The sequence below is a fragment of the Emydura macquarii genome, unplaced genomic scaffold (assembly GCF_026122565.2).
Source record: "Emydura macquarii macquarii isolate MOO-44397 ecotype Brisbane River unplaced genomic scaffold, CSIRO-AGI_Emac_v2 contig_2846, whole genome shotgun sequence".
NCBI classification, from domain to species: domain Eukaryota; kingdom Metazoa; phylum Chordata; order Testudines; family Chelidae; genus Emydura; species Emydura macquarii.
Window position 1 is genome coordinate 1,055,712 of NW_027132983.1, and position 19,708 is coordinate 1,075,419.

The following is a 19,708-nucleotide window of genomic DNA, read 5'->3' on the forward strand; positions in this document are numbered from 1 at the left end:
CAAGGGTAACTTTATCAACACCAACCATTCTGAACACTTAAAGCTGCTATATGGTTATGTAATAAACACACAGACCTGGAAAACTTCAAACCGTGGTGGCAAATTGGCCATGTTTCACGCTGATTGGCGTGAGATGAGTCAGGTTTTGGCATGTAATCTCTCTTGCTTCCTACAGTGAGTAATGGGTAGCTTGTTATCTGCTCCTATAAAGCCAGCTTGCTGGGTAAATTAACAGAATGGGGCCATTGGAAATAATTCATGGTGAAGACATAGAGAGGCAGATTTTCAGGTGCACCGATCTGAAAGCTCATTATCAGGAGTTTGATATATACAAGTGTGTGCATATGAAAAGTCTTTTCCAGACTCAACAGCACTTCTTTCTCTTCATTCAGCACAGCACTCTGTTGCAGCAGTTCTGGCTGCAATACATTACAAACTTCTATTTTTTTGTATCACATCATATTTCCAAGCTCTCAAATGTTGTTCAGAGCCAAATACCAACTTGGTGACTTTTCTAGGCTGCTTGTACACTAGAATTTTCACACATGTTCAATCACAGCTGTAAAACACAGCCCCTTGTCTACATAAACTGGTGTCATTCCTCATTGTCCACTGGTCTGCACAGGGTCAACTGGGTTTTAATACCTGTTGTTTAAAAAGTGTGGTTGACTCCTTTTTCTAATAGGGAATCAACACTAAAAGCCTCGCCTAGCAAAATGAAGGCTCTGAGTGGATCACGACTGCGATCTATAAACGTATTTGGGAGGTAAACATGAGAGAGGGAGAAGAGCTATTTAAACTGAAGGATAATGGTTATAAGAACAAGTGGTTATAAACTGGCTATGAATAAATATAGGCTGTAAATTAGAGGAAGGTTCCTAAGCATCAGAAAAGTGAGGATCTATAACAGCCTCTCAGTAGCGATAGTGGGGATAAACAACCTAACTGACTTTAAGATGAAACTGGATAGGTTTATGAATGAGAGTATATGATTGGGTTGCCTGTGATAGCAGGGGATGGGACTTGATGACTCAGGAGGTCCCGTCCAGGCCTGTGTCCCTAAGATGGGTGTTGCCTTTGTCCATGCTGATTACATTACTGGTTCAGAGGTAGGGAGGGAATATCGTTTGACACCTCATATAAAACTTGTCTGACAATTCTAATATAGGTAGAGCCCTAGCCAACTACCTTGACAAGATAAGATAACTTGAGAGAACTAGAACTTCAGATTTCTGGTTTTCTTCAAGGGAAGGTATGAAAAGAGATTGCAACCAATCCTGTGGAGCATAGGAGGGAGAGAGGACAAGGCCTACAATGGTGAGAGCGTGTGAGTGCTTTGTTCAGTAATGTATATAAAACAAAAAAGTAGTAAGCTACCAGTACTTTGAAGGAAGTTTAAAAATTTAAACTCTGGTGTTTAGGCCATTTGAAAAAAATGTGTTTTCTGGAGAGACTTGAAGGGTGTTGGAATAGGTCAGCAACAGAGGTGTCCACTGATGGAGGGCAGCATAGAGCAAGGCACAGACATGAGAGGCTATAAAAGAAGCAAAAGGGTGGTTAGGCATGCAGTTTGGACGGAGGAAAGGGACTGGAGAAAAAACAAAAAAGGACTAGAGTAGAAAGTTAAGCCTAGGCTAAGTTGTGCAAAGCCTATTGCAATGATCTTGAATTTGATGTGGAATGTGAGTGGGAGTGTGTAAAGGGATCAAAAGAGATGACAAATCTGACAATAGTGAACATAAAAACATAATTAGTAAGGACTAGAATATAAAGGATGCTCAAACCCTGACAGACTACAAAATCTTACGTGATAAAAATGATTTATCAGGCTCAAAAAACAAACAGAAAATCATAACCATATCCAGCACTTCAACTGTGAGAAGCAAAAGATAGAAGGAACCAGTATCAACACTTATGGAGATTTCCAGAGGAAATTACCTCAGTTTCCTCTTTTGTATCTGGCAGTGGATGTTTCAGAACATGAACAATAAACTAATCAGTCTAGCAGAGGAAGAGTTTCTAGGGTCTGTAGTTCCATAAGTGAACCAGCCCACTTTTCAGCTGTGGACATACAGCTGCATCTTGGATAGTAAGTGACCTGGCCTGTATGTTTAAGAGTCTGCATGAATGTTCAGTGGTACAACAATTACTCTTGGTTAAATTGTATAACAGTGTGGGAATTGCTGCTGGTGACTTTAAAAGCAAGCACAGCGTATATCATTATAATCCCTAGTAATTCTGTAATTATATTCCATAGCAGTGTTTCTGATAGCAAGATGGGAATTAATAGTGTAACAACCTTAATAAAATTCCTTCTTTCTCTCTCAATGACCAGTAGTGTATAGATATCTCAGAGACTGAGTCCATTAGCTGATGTATCTGCATGGATCATATAGTCAAATGGTTGATGAAGGTTAATCTAAGGAAAAGTAAGATTTTCACTGATTTAAAATAAAATATGTATTCAGAAATTCTCCAGGATCAAATTAGCACCCAACACTTTCCTCTGATTTACTGTTTCCTTACTGCAGATTTTAAAACAGGAAATTAACATGCTCACTTTCACCTCTTCCACTTGGTAGCAAACATCATCTAAAAATGTCATTGTTCATGTCACTATGAATTCCCTGGCTCCATAAAGGCCAGTTAATTAAAAACTATCTGGCTTCCACATTACAGAAGTTCAAGTAAGGCTTGACAAACTACGTTTTGAGAGCTTACAATGGCTTCTGCAGGGAAGAATCTGTATTAAATGGCGACTTCTGGTATTTTCAGTTTATTATGGTTAGAAGCATAATAATTTGATGCAGAGGTTCACAATTTCCTGGGTTGCTACAGTCAAAAGGCAAAAAGTAGATACAAGAATAAGTGAAGTGGGCCTCTGCTTTGAAAGTGAATCACTTCATGACAAAGTTAATAATAGCTGGGAACTTCATGCATTACACACAAAACTGTCCAGACCCATCATGTAATATTTCTTCCTGTTCAACAGTTGCTGTGATTGATGTATGGCAATTCAGATATGTAACAGTTGGAACTGATATATATTCCAGAATGATGTAGCATGAGGCCATGGAATAAGCATTTATTTTGCCATGGGGCTGTGTGTGTTTTTGCTTCAAGGTCATTAGATTGTATCCTTCTACTTGTATTACAGTGCTTACAGAATAGCTGTTGATCTATCACAACCATCAAGAACAATCCATTATTTTCATTTCTAATTTTAATACTTTGTAAAATTCACCCACTTTCTCATTTTCCATACAATGTTTAAATATGCTGTAAGGCAATGAAATAACAGTTCTTTGAGTGATTGCTCATGTCCATTCCAATATAGGGCGTGCACGGTTCCCGGAACTTTTTTCCCCTTAGCAGATTCCGTAGGGTCAGCTCTGGTGACCCCTGGAGCCCTGCACGCATGCCGCGGTATATGAGGCACTGCCGACCCTACGGCCCCTCGGTCCCTTCTTTCCGCCCGTGATGGTTGCTGGAACTAGAACTTGCTTTTCTGCAAGTACTATTCCCCTTCTTTGAACTCTTTGTTATTTGAAGTACTTTAGTTAGTTTTAAGTAGTTGTTAAGTAGTGTAGTTAGATAAGAAGTCCCTGAGGGACTTACAATGCCTGGGCCATGCCCCGGTCGCCTGGATTTAAGCCACCCCCACGATCATTACCTTAAGTGCCTGGGGGAAGAGCAGGAAAGACAAGTGTAAGATATGCAGGGCTTTTAAACTGCAGACTCAGAAGGACAGAGAGATCAGGTTAAAAGCCTTGCTTATGGAGGCAGTGCTCCACTCAGCATCTGAGCCGTCCCACTCCACCTCAGCACTGAGCATCACCTCAGTGCAGAGTGCACCGCAGGCACTGGGCTTGACTCGGCACTGAGCCACATCCCCGGTGCCGAAAAAGAAGAGACAGCATGCGGAGCGCGGACACTCCCCTGCGCCGTCGGTACGGGCAGGGTCGAGGTGGAGATGCACCAGCCATGGCCCGTCAAGTTTTCTCCGGTGCTTGCATCTCCGAGCAGGGAGCCTCCCCCAACTCCTGGGAGTGGGAGAGTGCCCCTGCCGAGGCCATCGACACCGGAGGCTTTTCAGGCAGCAAGAATCTTGTTGGCCTGCCTACGCCACCTCCGCGCATCCTTCTCCTCCCCCCCAGCCGAGGGAGAAGGGGCTGGTGTCCTGGGGCAAGCCTGTGTTGGGTCCCCCCAAAGGGCGGTGGAGATCCCCGGTACAGGGAGGAAGATCTCCCACCAGACGGCCACTGGGGGTAGAGTGAGGACACTCCAGGTCGGCGTCGTCGAGCCGGCCTGCTTCGACTCAGGGTGCGGAGTCTCCTCTCGGCGCTGACATCAATCCCCGGCACCGGTGGCAGTGCATGGCAGGTGGCGGCACTGGTCGAGGTCCACCAGGCAGCACCTGGACGTCTCCAGTTCCCTATCCCCTGCACCAAGGAGTTTGCCTGCACCGAAACGGTGCAGAACCCAGTCGTCATCAGAGAGCCCAGCACTGAGGAGCTCGCCTGCACTGAGGCAGTGCGGAACCCGGTCGCCATTCGAGGACCCCGCACTGCACGGTCCGTGACATGGAACCCGGTCGCCAGAGTAAGGCTTGGCACCACGGAGTTCGGAGTGGCACCGATCTTGATTATCAAGGGGTAAGCAGCGCCGCAAGACCTCAGTATTGAGGCTCTGGTACCGAGAGCTCTTCGCAGCGCGCCTCTATCCTTCGGCCATTCTCAGCGACAGAGGCAGTCCTCGTCATCCTCCATGTCGGAGGTGGCGAGAAGACGGTCCTGGCATGGCATGACACCCGGGACCAAGGACAGCCACAGCACCGCTGGTCTAGTGGTTCGGGGTCCCGCAGGGGGCATAGTCGTTGGGACAGCCGACGCCCCCACAAGATGTCACAGCAGGTGGCACCGTCAGCCCCGGTTTGGCCCCAGATGGGGGCACCCAGATGGGACCAGGGCCCCAATCCACCCTGTCAGTAGGGGTGCAGTCCGTGCCCCCCGCACAGGAGAAGGCCCATAGACACCGCTCCTCGGACAAGGAGTCGGACCCCATGTAGGGCCCCTCTATGGGTGCATCCCTTCAGCAGGCAGGGGAGCACCCATAGGACGTGCCTCAGCAATCCTCTTCCTCCTCCCCAGATGAGGCAGTCTTCCGGGACCACATGGCACCACTGGAGGATTTCAGCGTGCACCAGGAGCTGCTCAAAAGGGTGGCCTCTAACTTGGGGCTGGAGGTCAAGGAGTTAATGGAGGCCATCGATACCCTCTTCAATGTGCTGTCGGCAGCTCTCCCAGTGAGAGTGGCCCTACCAGTCCACATAGGGTCCTCAAAATTATTAAGGCCCTGTGACAAATCCCTTCCTCGGTCACCCCTACATCAAAGGTGGCTGAGAAAAAGTATTATGTCCGGCCGAAGGGTTTGAGTATCTGTTCACTCACCCGGCCCCGGGAACCCTGGTGGTGGACGCAGCCAACCAGTGGGACAGGCAAGGTTAGCCTGGTTCCATTCCCGAGAACAAAGACAGCAAAATGTTGTGGATTTGTTTGGGAGAAAAATTTATTCCACAGCAACCCTGCAGTTCAGGATTGCCAACCATCAGGCCCTCCTGGGGAGATATAATTTTAATTTGTGGGATTCCCTCAAGCAGTTTGCTGAGGCCCTGCCCCAGGACTAGGCCGCAGACTTCACCACCATCCTGGATGAAGGAATCATGGTGGCTAGGGCAGCGCTCCAAAAGTCCAGTGACGCTGCTGACTCGGCGGGTAGGGCCATAGCCTCCGCCATTTCCTTGAGGTGATCGTGGCTGCAACCCTCAGGCCTGTCCCAGGAGGTGCAGCAATCAATGCAGGATCTCCCCTTCGATGGGTCGGCCCTCTTCTCCAATCAGACCGATGCGAAGCTGCACGGTCTGAAAGACTCCAGGGCCACACTACGCTCCCTGGGCCTGTACACACCCCAGGTTTCCAGGAGACACTCACAGCCCCAGGTGCAGCAGCGACCAGGCCTCCGCCTACACCCTTTCAACCCCACAGAAATAAGGACAGAAATAGGGGGTTTAGAAGATGGAATCCGCCCCCCAGCAGGAAGCCCCCCAGGGGCTGGGCAATCATAGGAGACAGTTTTGATGGTGCGCCCGAGGGTGACGCCCCTACTGCTCTTCTGGACCCGACCCGCCCTGTCCCGAACAGGCTAAGGGCATTCTATCCCGAATGGGCAAAGATTACGTCGGACCGTTAGGCCCTCGGGATAGTCTCTGGGAGTAACGCCATACAGTTTACCTCTACCCCTCCCCCCCAACAACCTCCCATCTCCATCCCTCTTCAGGGACCCCTCTCACGAGCAACTCCTCTTGCAGGAGGACAACACCCCCCTCAACATAGGAGCGGTGGTTATGGTTCCAGAAGGGAGAAGGGGTTCTGTTCAAAGTACTTCCTCATCCCCAAGGCAAAAGGGGGTCTGAGACCCATACTAGACCTGCGTCATCTGAACAAATATGTCAAATGACTCGAGTTTCGCAGGGTTTCTCTAGCCTCCATAATCCCTTCCCAGGATCCAGGAGACTGGTATGCAGCCCTCAACCTCAAGGACGCATACTTTCATGGATCCATCCTCCCCAGCCACAGGCGCTTCCTCTGCTTCACAGTGACTGGCTCCCACTACCAATTTACAGCCCTGCCCTTTGGCCTATCTTCGGCTCCAAGGGTGTTCACCACATGCAGTCCAGGTTCCAAGTGCAGGGGAGCGTGACCCTCACTTGCTCCACGTGCAGCAGGCTGGGACTGCTCATAAACAAGCAGAAGTCTATACTAACCCCAGTGCAACGCATAGAACCCAGTGGGGTCGCCCCGGACACTTCCCAGGCCACAGCCTTCCTGCCTCAGCCATGTTTCGAGGTGATGGTCTCTATCATCTCCTAGCTACACCAATGCCTCATGACAACAGCCAGGCACCGTCTACAGCTGTTAGGCCATATGGTGACCCGCACTTAGTAGTTGGCCTCGTGGTACGTGCTGAGCAGACACCCACTGAATTGGGTGGTCACAGTTCCCCCCACCCAGCCTAGCCTCCCGAGACTGGTGGAGATCTCCCAGGATAGTGTTGAAGGGCGTTCCGTTCAGGGAACTGGTCCTGTCGGTCACCCTAATCTCCAACGCCTCGGATGTGGGATGGGGAGCCCACATCAACGCCAACCTGAGCACTCAACGGCTCTGGTCAGGGGAGGACAGGCGCCTGCACATCAGCGTGAAGGAGCTGAGGGCTATTCACCTAGCGTGCAGGGTGTTCCTCTGATTCCTGATAGCAGAGTGGTGCAGGTGCTGACAGACAACACCGCAGTTATGTTTTATATAAACAGGCAGGGAGGGGCGCGCTCCTCAGCTCTCTGCAAGGAAGCTACCTGTCTATGAGACTTTGCCATGAGGCACAACTTCCACTTGACTGCCTCTCACCTCCTGTGAGTGAGGAATGACGAGGCGGATCACCTTAGCAGGTCTTTCTATCCCGCCACGAATGGTCGCAGCACCCGGAGGTAGTGACTATGATCCTCCAAAAGTGGGGTGTTCCCCAATTGGACCTATTCGCGTCGGCCTTGAACGCGAAGTGCCCGAGGTTCTGCTCGCTCCGGGCTCACGAGACCGGGTCGATTTCCGACGCATTCCTCACCGACTGGGCGGGGACCCTCATGTACGCGTTCCCGCCCATTCTACTCCTGCCCAAAGTCCTACTGGAAATAAAGAGGGACAGGGCAGACGTCATACTCATCGCTCCGGCCTGGCTGAGACAGCACTGGTTCAGCATGCTGCTGGACCTCTCGATCGCCCCACCCATGGAGCTCTCTAGGCGGCACGACCTTCTCTCCCAGGACCATGGTCGCCTGTTGCATCCGGACCTGGACTCCTGCACTTCACAGCCTGGGGGCCCTGTGGCTGACGGAGGGAGAGAGAGCCTGCTCAATGCAGATCCAACAAGTCCTGCTGGGCAGCAGGAAACCTTCTACACAGGTCGTGTATCGGGCTAAGTGGAGACGGTTTACTTCTTCGGCGGAGTTCCGGGGTATTCCACCCAGCCTCTCGCCTCTGCAGGCGATCCTGAAGTACCTGCTCCAGCTAAGGCACCAGGGTCTGGCGCTAACCTTGTTGAAGGTTCACTTGGCGGCCATTTCAGCCTTTCATCAGCTGCTAGAGGGGAGATCCCTGTTCTCCCATCTCATGTCGGTCAGGTTCCTCAAGGGGGTGGAGAGGCTGTATCCGCAGGTCCGCAACCCAGGGCCTTCCTGGGATCTCAACCTGGTCCTCTTGAAACTCATGGGGCCCCCCTTTTCAACCCCTGGTTTCATGCCCTCTGCTCATGCTTTCATGGAAGGTAGCCTTCCTGGTGGCCATTACCTCGAATAGGAGGGTCTCTGAAATTAGGGCCTTGACCTCGGAGTCCCCTTATACAGTATTCTATAAGGATAAGATGCAGTTGAGGCTGCATCCAGCCTTCCAGTCCAAGGGGGTTTCCCAGTTTCATTGTAACCAAGATAATTTTTTCCCCGTGTTTCTCCCAAACCACATGGTTCGGAGGGGGAGAAGAGACGGCATTCACTGGACGTGAGACGAGCCCTGGTCTTCTACATCGAGCGTACAAAGCCGCTCCGGAAATCTGTGCAGCTCTTTGTCGCAGTGGCAGACCGGATGAAAGGATCACTGTCTCCACCCAGCACATGTCTGCATGGATTACATCCTGCATCAAGTGCTCCTATGAGCAGGCGAATGAGCCGCTTCCGGGTGTCATCACAGCGCACTCAACCAGAGCTCAGGCCTCCTCTGCGGCCTTCCTGGAGGGAGTGCCCCTGCAGGACATCTGCAAGGCCACCACCTGGTCGTTGGTTTACACCTTCACGTCCCACTATGCCATCGTTCAGCAGGCAAGAGAGGACACGGGTTTCGGCAGACCCGTGCTGAGGACAGCTCGCCGGTAACTCCTACCTACCTCCAAGGTATTGCTTGTTAATCACCTATATTGGAATGGACATGAGCAATCACTCGAATAAGAAAATAAGGTTACTTACCAGTAACTGATGTTCTTCGAGATGTGTTACTCATGTCCATTCCACATCCCACCCCCCGTCCCCACTGCCGGTGTGGCAGAAAGAAGGGACTGAGGGGCTGTAGGGCCGGCAGGGCCTCATATACCTCGGCATGCACTCAGGACTCCAGGGGGCACCAGAGCTGACCCTACGGGGTCTGCTAAGGGGAAAAAAGTTCCGGGAACCATGGACGCCGGCGTGCACTCACCTATAATGGAATGGACATGAGGAACACATCTTGAAGAACAACATTTACTGGTAAGCAACCTTGTTTTATTTAATCCATTAGCAGAATTTGCTTATTTTACCACATCTTGTCAAGACAAACAGGAGATATGTTTTAACTCCAATTATTTTGCAGCTGAAGGAAGACGCACCAATTATTCACAAACACCTTAGCTTCCAGTTCATGAGGAGGGCAGAGAAAGACTCAATCATTAAATAAGGGTATTAAAAACGTATCTTTTGCCACTATAACCAATGTGCTGGTGAAAGAGTGCTGTTTTTCTGGCTGATCTTAATGTTCTTTTATTATCTTTTGTCCTTTTCAGACTGTTCAGACAGGTAATAAGTACTGACTCCTAAACAATTTTGTCTCTGCTTCACAGTGAAGGTTAGAAATGTTTGCAAACCTCTTCTTGGAACGGAGGTTAAATCTCTTTATAGAGGATTCTGCAAAGTGAATGGCTAAAATTAATGACTGCCCTAGTTCAGAACTAATAACTGCTCCATTGCCCTTCCACGCACATGTGGGTGGATCTTTCCAGAGAAGAAGATTCCAGTAGCAGGACCTCCCCTATGAGAAACTCACATCTCAGAGTTACAGTGCTCTGTCTATCTACTACTCAGTGGAGTGTGGTTCCATCCTTCTGCAGTCACAGGACTATGATGGCCCCTTCCGAGGACAGGGGGATAGAAATGTTATGCTTGAAAATTAAAGCAGTGCTCTCGCAGTCTGGGGCCAGGATGTCCTGTTCCTCCCGCCATCTCACTCTTTTCCTGTGAACAGGGTTCTGGGACTCAGAGAGCTTTGGTTGGCACTCTCGGAGTACAGAGCTGGCTCCAACTCCCTTTTGGCCATTATCCAGGATCAAGACCAGGCCTCATTTGATACGGCTTTTTCCTGGGCACTGTGCATGACTGAATGCAGGTTCCCCCCCACAAGCTCTATTGTGGTGAAGGGAACTGCAGAAGCAGCAGCTCTACTGTGATTAAGTAGCCCCATGCCAGAAGCCATTTTTCCAGAAGTCCATCCAGTGGCCCTTTGGTGTTTCTGTCCTCTTCCTCTACAAAGTCTCTGGGAGATAATACATTTCTCAGTGTCAAACAGCAGCCTAGCCAAAAGCTGGCATGGTCAGAGCTCCTACTACCACAGACAAGGTTCCAGCAGAAGGGAGAGACAAAATAAAAATCTTAATATTCCTCCTTCCATTACAATAGTGATCTTCAACATGGAACATAAAGAAAACTCTTACCATCTCTTCCCTAGCCCTGCAGGCAACAGTGATCAAGAGCACTAGGCAGACATAGCACCCCCCCCAAGAAAAAGAAATAAAATGCTTAAGGATGTCAGGGACACTGACATTATGGGCATACTTGGTCTCACTGTTTTATCACAAAGAATTCCCATTTTTTGATTGATGAGGTGTCCAGGGTCCTGGACTTAATCAAGAAAAGGAAACTAGCAAAAAAGAAAAATCTGTCAGATGCTGCTTCTACTTTGATTTAAAAAGACAGGTTTCTCCATACACCACGATCTCCTTGACTTTGTTAAAAAGAAGGCTCACTCAGTAAAACCCCAGTCTTCTCCAAACTGTATATTACCCAAAGTAATTACCAAAGGCATTTGAAGAATGTTTTCCCAATGTTCACTTGTTAATATTAGAGAGACCTCTACTCGTTTTACGGGCATAGTGGCAATCAAAAATCTTTTATAGACAGGTGAATATTCATTTTAAGAATGACTTTGAGCTTGTCTCAAAATGTATTTCAGCCAACATAGCCTCAGCATATTGCTCCAAAGGACCAAACTACTAGAAGTCAAATCTAGAACAGGGGATGCCTAAGAAATCATGAGGAAAGGAAGAACCTGGAGATTTGCCAGTGTGCCACAAAGTATATCCACAAAGTTTCCTTCAACTTAGCTCTCCTTACTAACAAAGACAGGAGGGTTGTATGGCTCTATTAATAGCAACTGGATGTCCAGGCCAAACAGGATTTTATTTTACTATCTTTTCCAGGCCAGCACTTTGGAGACAACTTAGACAAGGACCTAAAGGATAATGCGGAAGGTCTATGACCCAGAAAAGAAACACTCTTAGTTTTCTTCTCAGAATTGTGTTATTTGGGCTGCTTTCCAGCAAAGTCCAATATTGGCTCTTGTTTCAAGTGGGCCTTCTCATCAAGTTGTCCAGAAGCTGAGAACTACAGAGGCCTCCAACAGAGCAAAGGGAAACTTCTCACATCAGAATATCAGCAAAACTCCTCTCCCAAAAGACTGAATTCATCACTGCAACCAAGATGGGAGAAATCCACCAATAATTAGTGTGTACCATCTGGTTTCAGACAGGCCGTATGTAGAATTCTTTCAGCTTCCACTCTCAATGCATTTAATCAATTCCTTCAAACTTAAAATAAAATAAAATAAAATATTACTGGCAGACATTAGGCACCTGGTAGACATTCAAGCAAGAAAGCAAGTTCTGATGTCAGAAATATTCTGAAGAACATGCTATTCCTGTTTGCCCTCTCCAGTAGATCAAAAGTGCACAATGTTGTCCAGCTATGCTCCCATTGAAGTCAGTGGGAGCAGTTAAACCCATTTAAGAATCCCACTTCAGTAGTCAGCTTGGCTACAGATCTCAAATGGCTACATTCTTTCATAGCCTACAAGTCGTTGAAGATGAAAACACTAAGCAGCATGTAGCAGCAGTGGAACTGGGCAGTTTGCTTGCATTCATCCATTTTAAAGATGCCTATATTCATATTCCAAAATTTGAGTCCCATTTTAAATAACTTCAGTTTGCATTGAGTCTGAATCACTGCCCATGGACATCTCTGGCCATCGGTCTTTCATGACACCCAGAATATCTTCCCAAACTTTTCATCATGTTGGTCATGACACCATGCCAGTGATACATCAGTCTTTAATTTGACAGCAATTGATTTGAGCACTGACAATGGACAAAGTATATTTTGTAACGGGGAAGACCAAAACTGTCCTGTCAGCCTCTTGATGAATGTGGAAGAGCATCTTGTAATTAGTTCAACAGCACACTTACCTCAGGAGCAGTACAGATACAGCAAATGCAGCCTTTCTGTGTGTGTCTGGCTTGTTTTTGCCTATAAGAAGTGAATCCAGAGGTCCATCACGTTAGCAACTCAGCTTTGAAAAACAGGCTCACCCATTTGCCCATGACATCTTGCAGTTACTGGGGTCACAGACTCCCTAACACATTTAGAGCTCAGTGGGGTTGTCCAGACATAGTTTTCTGATAACAGTAAAATGGCCAAGACTGTATTTGAGAGAGCCATTCTGCGGTACTGATTCTTGAGACTGTGTGCCAAAGGACTGGAGAAACTGATGTACTGTGGGCAAGCCTCTCCACCTCTCTGTGCCTCTGTTTCCCCACTCACCTTTTGTTCTGTCTATTTAAATTATAAACTTCTGGGGGCGGAGACTCTCACTAACTATTTGTATAGTGCCTGACACACTGGGGTTTAGATCTTGGCTGGAGCCTCTAGGTGCTGTTGTAATACAAAATAATAAATAACACTGTTTCCCTTCTAAAAGATGTCTGGAGCTTTGCACATCAACTTCCTGGTGGAAGAGAAATCAGTGGAGCAGACTCTGGGTGTATCTTAAATATGTTTTATTTCAAAATAAACACACCAGTCTTGAGATTCCAGAGGGGTAGCCGTGTTAGTCTGTATACAGCAAAAACAACGAGAGTTCTGTGGCACGTCAAAGACTAACAAATTTAATTTTAGCAGGCATAAGCTTTCAGCTGAGCCTCACGAAAGCTTATGCCTGCTAAAATTAAATTTGTTAGTCTTTAAAGTGCCACGGAACACCAGTCTTGGGACAGTGATGGTCACAAAAAGCATGCAGGCAATCCCTTCATTCAGGAATTGCAGCCCAACACCAATAGGGTTGTCCCCAGGAGGCAACTCTGCCTCAAGAATTGACTCCTGCTGGTTGCACAGCTCCCTTCACACAGAACCTTGCATAACAAAACTGACACCACATATCATGTTTTTCCCAGACTGAACATCTTCTTGCACTTCCAGAAAAAGAACTTGCAAAACTAGGTGTAGCAGTGCTACCTGGTGACACTTGCCATAAAAGTACCATATTTTGTCACACTCATTCACTCAGGACACTGATCTCGTACTGCCCCACGTCCCAATAACATTACATACAAAAATCTATGTGCGACAGAATGTGAGCTGCCTAAGGCTGACTCACCATTCTGTGCTCTTTGCAGGCATGGGCACATGGGGTACATTGATGAGGTATTATTTTAAGGACTCAGTGATTAACTAATTGGTGGTGTCATTCAGCTCGTTGGCTGGAAGCAGTTAAGAGAGGAAGGACAAGACAGTAGGGAGGGGGAATGCTGGAAGAAAGGGCCAGAGAAGCCCATGATCTCAGAGAAGTGAGATCTCTTTACCCCTCTGCTACCCTGTGCCTTGGTTAGAAGGTAAAGGCTTGGGGGAAAGCCTTATGCTGTGGTGAGCAAACATGTATAAAACACATTATAATTACAGCACTTGTTATTGAACTTGCCATTAGTGTGCATGAGGACTGTCTGCAGTAAGAATCCAGAGGGACGAAATCCTGCCCTGTGATATGACACTAGATGAATGTTAAGGTTGCAAAATAAAGCACGAAAAAGTTAGAAAATGTCATTATTACCATTGCCTGTGCTACCTTATTTTGACCCAGTTGTAAATAAGCATTATGATAGTCTTACCCATCATCCTATAGGAAGTACATGGCAGAGCTTGGGATAGAATCCAGCTTTCCTGGATCCCATTTCAGTGCTTCAAACACAAGAAAACATCCTTTCAACCCTAATGATTCAATTTTAGTAGTTATAAGCAACTACAAACGAGGACTTTTAATGGTGTTAGGCAACTTTAAGTAGGGCATCTCTACCAGCTCTACCTAAAATCCGATACAAAATGGATACAGCAAATGTATCTAACAGTGATTGGATCTGAGGCTGTCCATTTGAATGCAATTAACAGGTGCACAGTGAGTGCATTCTCATTGTTTGTGTTGGAAATACAAGGGAATCTTTTTGTGGAAATGAAAAGTATGTCAGTGCTTTTGCTTATTGTATTGGGTGTGTCAAGACGTATAAAGGTTACCTAATCTGGAAGTGTCCTTGCTTTGGCAGGTGTTTAACTTAAGTAATCTTAATTTCTAATCAAACTTTTTGTTTATAGGACTATAGTTAGAGCACTGAGGTATAATTTTCATGGGACTTGGGACTTTAGAAGGTCAGACTCCCTTTTTACATTGTTCAAAAGTTCCAAAAAAGGTCATAAAAAGATCAGATACTCTCTGTCCAGGTGGATTCATGACTTCATTAAAAAGACATACCTGACTCCAGGGTCCATGGACCATAACCCTTAGGAATCGGCACTCATTCTGCAAAAGGGATGGCAGCTTCCTGATTTTAAGAGGAAATCTGATAAGCAGCCATTTAGAATTCCGTTAATAACTTTTCATGATATTACTATGGGATGGGTGACCATGTTTCCTTGGCTGCAGCATTCTGATCCCCAGGCCTGGATACCATATTCCTACATAGTAAAAGCTATTGTTTGTCAGAAGGTTTTCATGGGCCCTACCTGTGGATAATTATTGAAATGCTAGATAGAGACCTCTTGTTCAAGGCCACGGGAGCGCCAAACCTTTTGTCCCTTACCTGTACATTTAATTCTTCTTCGAGTGATTGCTCATGTACATTCCATTATAGGTGAATGCACGCCACCATGCACAGTTCCCGGAACTTTTTTTCCCTTAGCAGATCCCATAGGGCCAGCTCTGGTGCCCCCTAGAGTGCTGCGCGCATGCCGCGGTATATGAGGCACTGCCGGCCCTATGCCCCCTCAGTTCCTTCTTTCTGCCCGTGACAGTTGCTGAAACTAGCCTTGCTCTCTGCAAGTACCATTCCCCTTCTTTGAACTCTTTCTTATTCGAAGTACTTTAGTTAGTTTTAAGTAATTATTAAGTAGTTAAGTGTTGTTAAGTGTGGTTAGATAAGAAGTCCCTGAGGGACTTAGAGCAGCCGGGCCATGCACCGGTCACCTGGATTTAAGCTGTGTGCCTCCTGCGCAAAGGCTTTCCCGCTCAGTGACCCCCACAATCTGTGCCTTAAGTGCTTGGGGGAAGAGCACAGGAAAGACAAGTGTAAGATATGCAGGGCTTTTAAACCACGGACTCAGAAGGACCGAGAGATCCAGTTAACAGCCCTGCTCATGGAGGCAGCATTCCACCCAGCGTCCAAGCCGTCCCACTCCATCTCGGCTTCTCCTTGGTGCAGAGTGCACCACTGGCACAGGGCTCGACTCGGTACCGAGAAACATCCCCGGTGCCAAAAAAGAAGAGACAGCATGCAGAGCGCGGACACTCCCCTGCGCCATCGGTACGGGCAGGGTCAAGTGTGGAGATGCACCGGCCACGGCCCTTTGAGTCTTCTCTGGTGCCTGCACCTCCGAGCAGGGAGCCTCCTCCGACTCCTGGAAGTGGGAGAGTGTCCCTGCCGATGCCATTGACACCAGAGGCTTTTCAGGCGGCAAGAGCCTTGTTGGCCTTGCCTACGCCACCTCCATCCCTCCCCACCCCCTGCCGAGGGAGAAGGGGCCGGTGTCCTGGGGCAAACCCGCGTTGAGTCCTCCCGATGGGTGGTGGAGATCCCCGGTACGGGGAGGAAGATCTCCCACCAGACAGCCACCGGGGGTAGAGTGAGGATGCTCCCCCAGCAGTTGCTCCAAGTCAGCGTCGTCAAGCCAGCCTGCTTCGACTCAGGATGCAGAGTCTCCCTCTCGGCACCAACTTCGGTCCCCGGCACCGGAGGCACCGCAGGCTAAGAGGCGGCAATGGTCGAGGTCTACCAGGCGGCACTCAGACAGCTCCTGCTCCACATCCCCAGCACCGACGAGTTCGTCCGCACCAAGACAGCACAGAACCCGGTCACCGTTGGAGGACTCTGCACTGAGGGGTTCGCCCGCACCGAGGCGACACGGAACCCGGTTGCCACACGAACACCCCACATCATGGAATTCCTGATGCAGAATCCGGTCGCCGGAGTCAGGCTCGGCACTGCGGAGTTCGGAGCGGCACCAGTCTCAATCACCAAAGGGTAAGCGGCACCGCAAGTTATCGGTGCCGAGACGACACTCCAGTACCTTGAGCTCCTTGGAGCGCACCTCTACTCGCAGGCACCGTTCGCAGCGACGGAGGCAGTCCTCGTCGTCCTCCAGGTCAGAGGCATCGAGAAGATGGTCCCTGGCACCGGACGGCATCCGGGACTGAGGCCATGCTCGGCACCGCAGGTCTAGTGGCTCAGGGTCCCACAGGGGGGAAAGTAGTCGGGACAGCTGACGCCCCCACAAGGTGCCACAGCCAGTGGCGCAGTCAGCCTCAGGTTGGCCCCAGGGTCAATGGCCGCAGCAATGGCCTTATTGGACCCCACGGGGCATCCAGATGGGACAGGGGCCACAATCCATCCTGTCAGCAGGGGTTCGGTCCATGCCTCCAGCTCAGGAGAAGGCCCATAGACACCACTCCTCGGACGAGAAGTTGGACCCCATGGAGGGACCCTCTATGGTTGCATCTCTTCCTCAGGTGAGGGAACACGTGCAGGACGCGCCTCGGCAGTCCTCTTCCTCCTCACCAGACGAGGCAGTCTCCTGGGACCATATGGCGCCACTGGAGGATTTCAGGGTTCAACAGGAGCTGCTCAAGAGGGTGGCTTCTAACTTGAGGCTGGAGGTGAAGGAGTTAGAGGAGGCCAATGACACCCTCTTCAATATGCTGGCAGTGGCTGTCCCAGCGAGGGTGGCCTTACCAGTCCACGATAGGGTCCTCAAAATTGTAAAGGCCCTGTGGCAAATCCCTTCCTCGGTCGCTCCTACGTCAAAGGTGGCCGAGAAAAGGTATTGTATCCCAGCCGAAGGGCTCGAGTATTTGTTCACTCACCAGGCCCCGGGAACCTTGGTGGTAGATGCAGCCAACCAGTGGGACAGGCAAAGTCAGCCAGGTTCCACTCCCAAGAACAAAGACAGCAAAATGTTGTGGATTTGTTTGGGAGAAAAATTTACTCAACGGCAGCCCTGCAGTTCAGGATTGCCAACCATCAGGCCCTCCTGGGGAGATATAATTTTAATTTGTGGGACTCTCTCAGGCAGTTTGCTCAGGCCCTGCCCCAGGACCAGGCCACAGACCTTACCACCATCCTGGATGAAAGAATCATGGTGGCTAGGGCAGCACTCCAGACATCCAGTGATGCTGCTGACTTGGCGGGTAGGGCCATAGCCTCCGCCATTGCCTTGAGAAGGTGCTCGTGGCTGCAATCCTCGGGCCTGTCCCAGGAGGTGCAGCAATCAATTCAGGACCTCCCCTTCAATGGGTCGGCCCTATTCTCGGATCAGACCAATGCAAAGCTGCATGGTCTGAAGGACTCCAGGGCCATGCTTCGCTCCCTGGGCCTGTACACGCCCCAGGCTTCCAGGCGGCAGGCATGGCCTCAGGCGCAGCAGCAGCCAAGGCCTCCATCTAGGCCCTTTCAACCCTATAGAAATAGGGACAGGAATAGGGGGTTCAGAAGTAGAAATCAACCGCCCAGCTCGTCCTCAGCCCCCCAACAGGGGTCCCCCAGGGGGTCGGACAACAGTTAAATAGTTTGCACCTATCCCACCCAACAATCCTCTCTCTACGTCCCTCTTCAGGGACCTCTCTCACTTCAGGTGTCTATCCTCCCCAGCCACAGGCATTTCTCAGTCTCACGGTGGCTAGCTCCCACTGCCAGTTCATAGCCCTGCCCTTTGGCCTACCCGCTGGTGGCGGACTCCCCGGGCAATGATGAAAGGTGTTCCGTTCAAGGAACTGATCCAGTCGGTCACCCTAATTTCTGATACTCCTGATGTAGGATGGGGAGCCCGCATCAGCGCCAACCCAGGCAATCAGGGGCTCTGAATCGGGGAGGAGAAGCTCCTGCACAGCAATGTGAAGCAGCTGAGGGCCATTTGCCTAGCGTATAAGGTGTCCCTTCAATTCCCGACAGCCAGAGTGGTGCAGGTGCTGACAGCCAACACCACAGCCATGGTTTAATAGACAGGCAGGGGGGAGAGCATCCCTCCCCCCTCGGCCCTCTGCAAGGACTCCCGGGAATGAGGAACGATGAGGCAGATAGCCTCAGCAAGTCGTTCGTACCCTGCCACGACTGGCCATTGCACCCGGAGGTGGTGGCGATGATCTTCCAGAAGGGGGGCGTTCCCCAACTGGACCTATTTGCGTTGGCCTGGAACGCGAAGTGTCCGAGGTTCTGTTCACTCCGGGGTCGTGTGACTGGGTCAATTTCCAACGCGTTTCTCATGAACTGTTGCACCTGGACCTGGACCCCTTGCACTCCACAGCCTGGAGGCCCTGTGGCTGGCGGAGGGAGAGAGAACCTGCTCGGTGCAGGCCCAACAACTGCTTGGCAGCAGGAAACCTTCTACACAGGTCGTGTATCGGGCTAAGTGGAAACAGTTTACCTCTTAGGCTGGGTAGACTGCCCCAGACTCCACCTATAGCTTTAACAGGCGACCCTGGAGTACCTGCTCCAGCTAAAGCTCCAGGGTCTGGCGCTGGCCTCGCTGAAGGTTCACCTGGCGGCCATTTCGGCCTTCCATCAGCAGGAGGAGAGACCACTGTTCTCCCACCCCATGTCGGTCAGGTTCCTCAAGGGGGTGGAGAGGGTTGACCCGCAGGTCTGTGACCCGGGGCCTCCCTGGGATCTCAACCGGGTCCTCTCGAGACGCACGGGCCCTTCCTTTGAATCCAGGGCTTCATGCCCCCTGCTCATGCCTTCATGGAAGGTAGCTTTCCTGATGGCCATTACCTCAGCTAGGAGGGTCTCCGAGATTAGGGCCTTGACCTCGGAGCCCCCTTATACAGAATTCTATAAGGATAAGGTGCAGTTGTGGCCGCATCCAGCCTTCCTGCCCCGGGTGGTTTCCCAATTTCATTGTAACCAAGATAATTTTCTCCCCGTGGTTTTCCCAAACCGCACAGTTCGGAGAAGGAGAAGAAATGGTATCTCCTTGCGAATTACATCATACATCAAGTTCTGCCACCAGCAGGCGAGGGTGTCCTTTCTGTGAACCATCACAGCACACTGAACCAGAGTTCAAGTGCCATCACCCAGCAGGCAACAGAGGACGTAGGATTCAGCAGAACCGTGCTGACGACAGCTCACCAGTAACTCCCACCCACCTTCAAGGTATTGCTTGTTAGTCATCTATAATGGAATGGACATGAGCAATCACTCGAAGAAGAAAACAAGGTTACTTACCAGTAACTGATGTTCTTTGAGATGTGTTGCTCATGTCCATTCCACATCCCACCCC

At 49.7% G+C, this 19,708-nt stretch overlaps 1 protein-coding gene across 1 annotated transcript in view; it reads left to right on the plus strand.

Moving 5' to 3' along the window:
- The window catches only part of DOCK3 (dedicator of cytokinesis 3), a 460,968-nt gene that overhangs the window by 409,214 nt on the left and 32,046 nt on the right, over positions 1 to 19,708 (plus strand).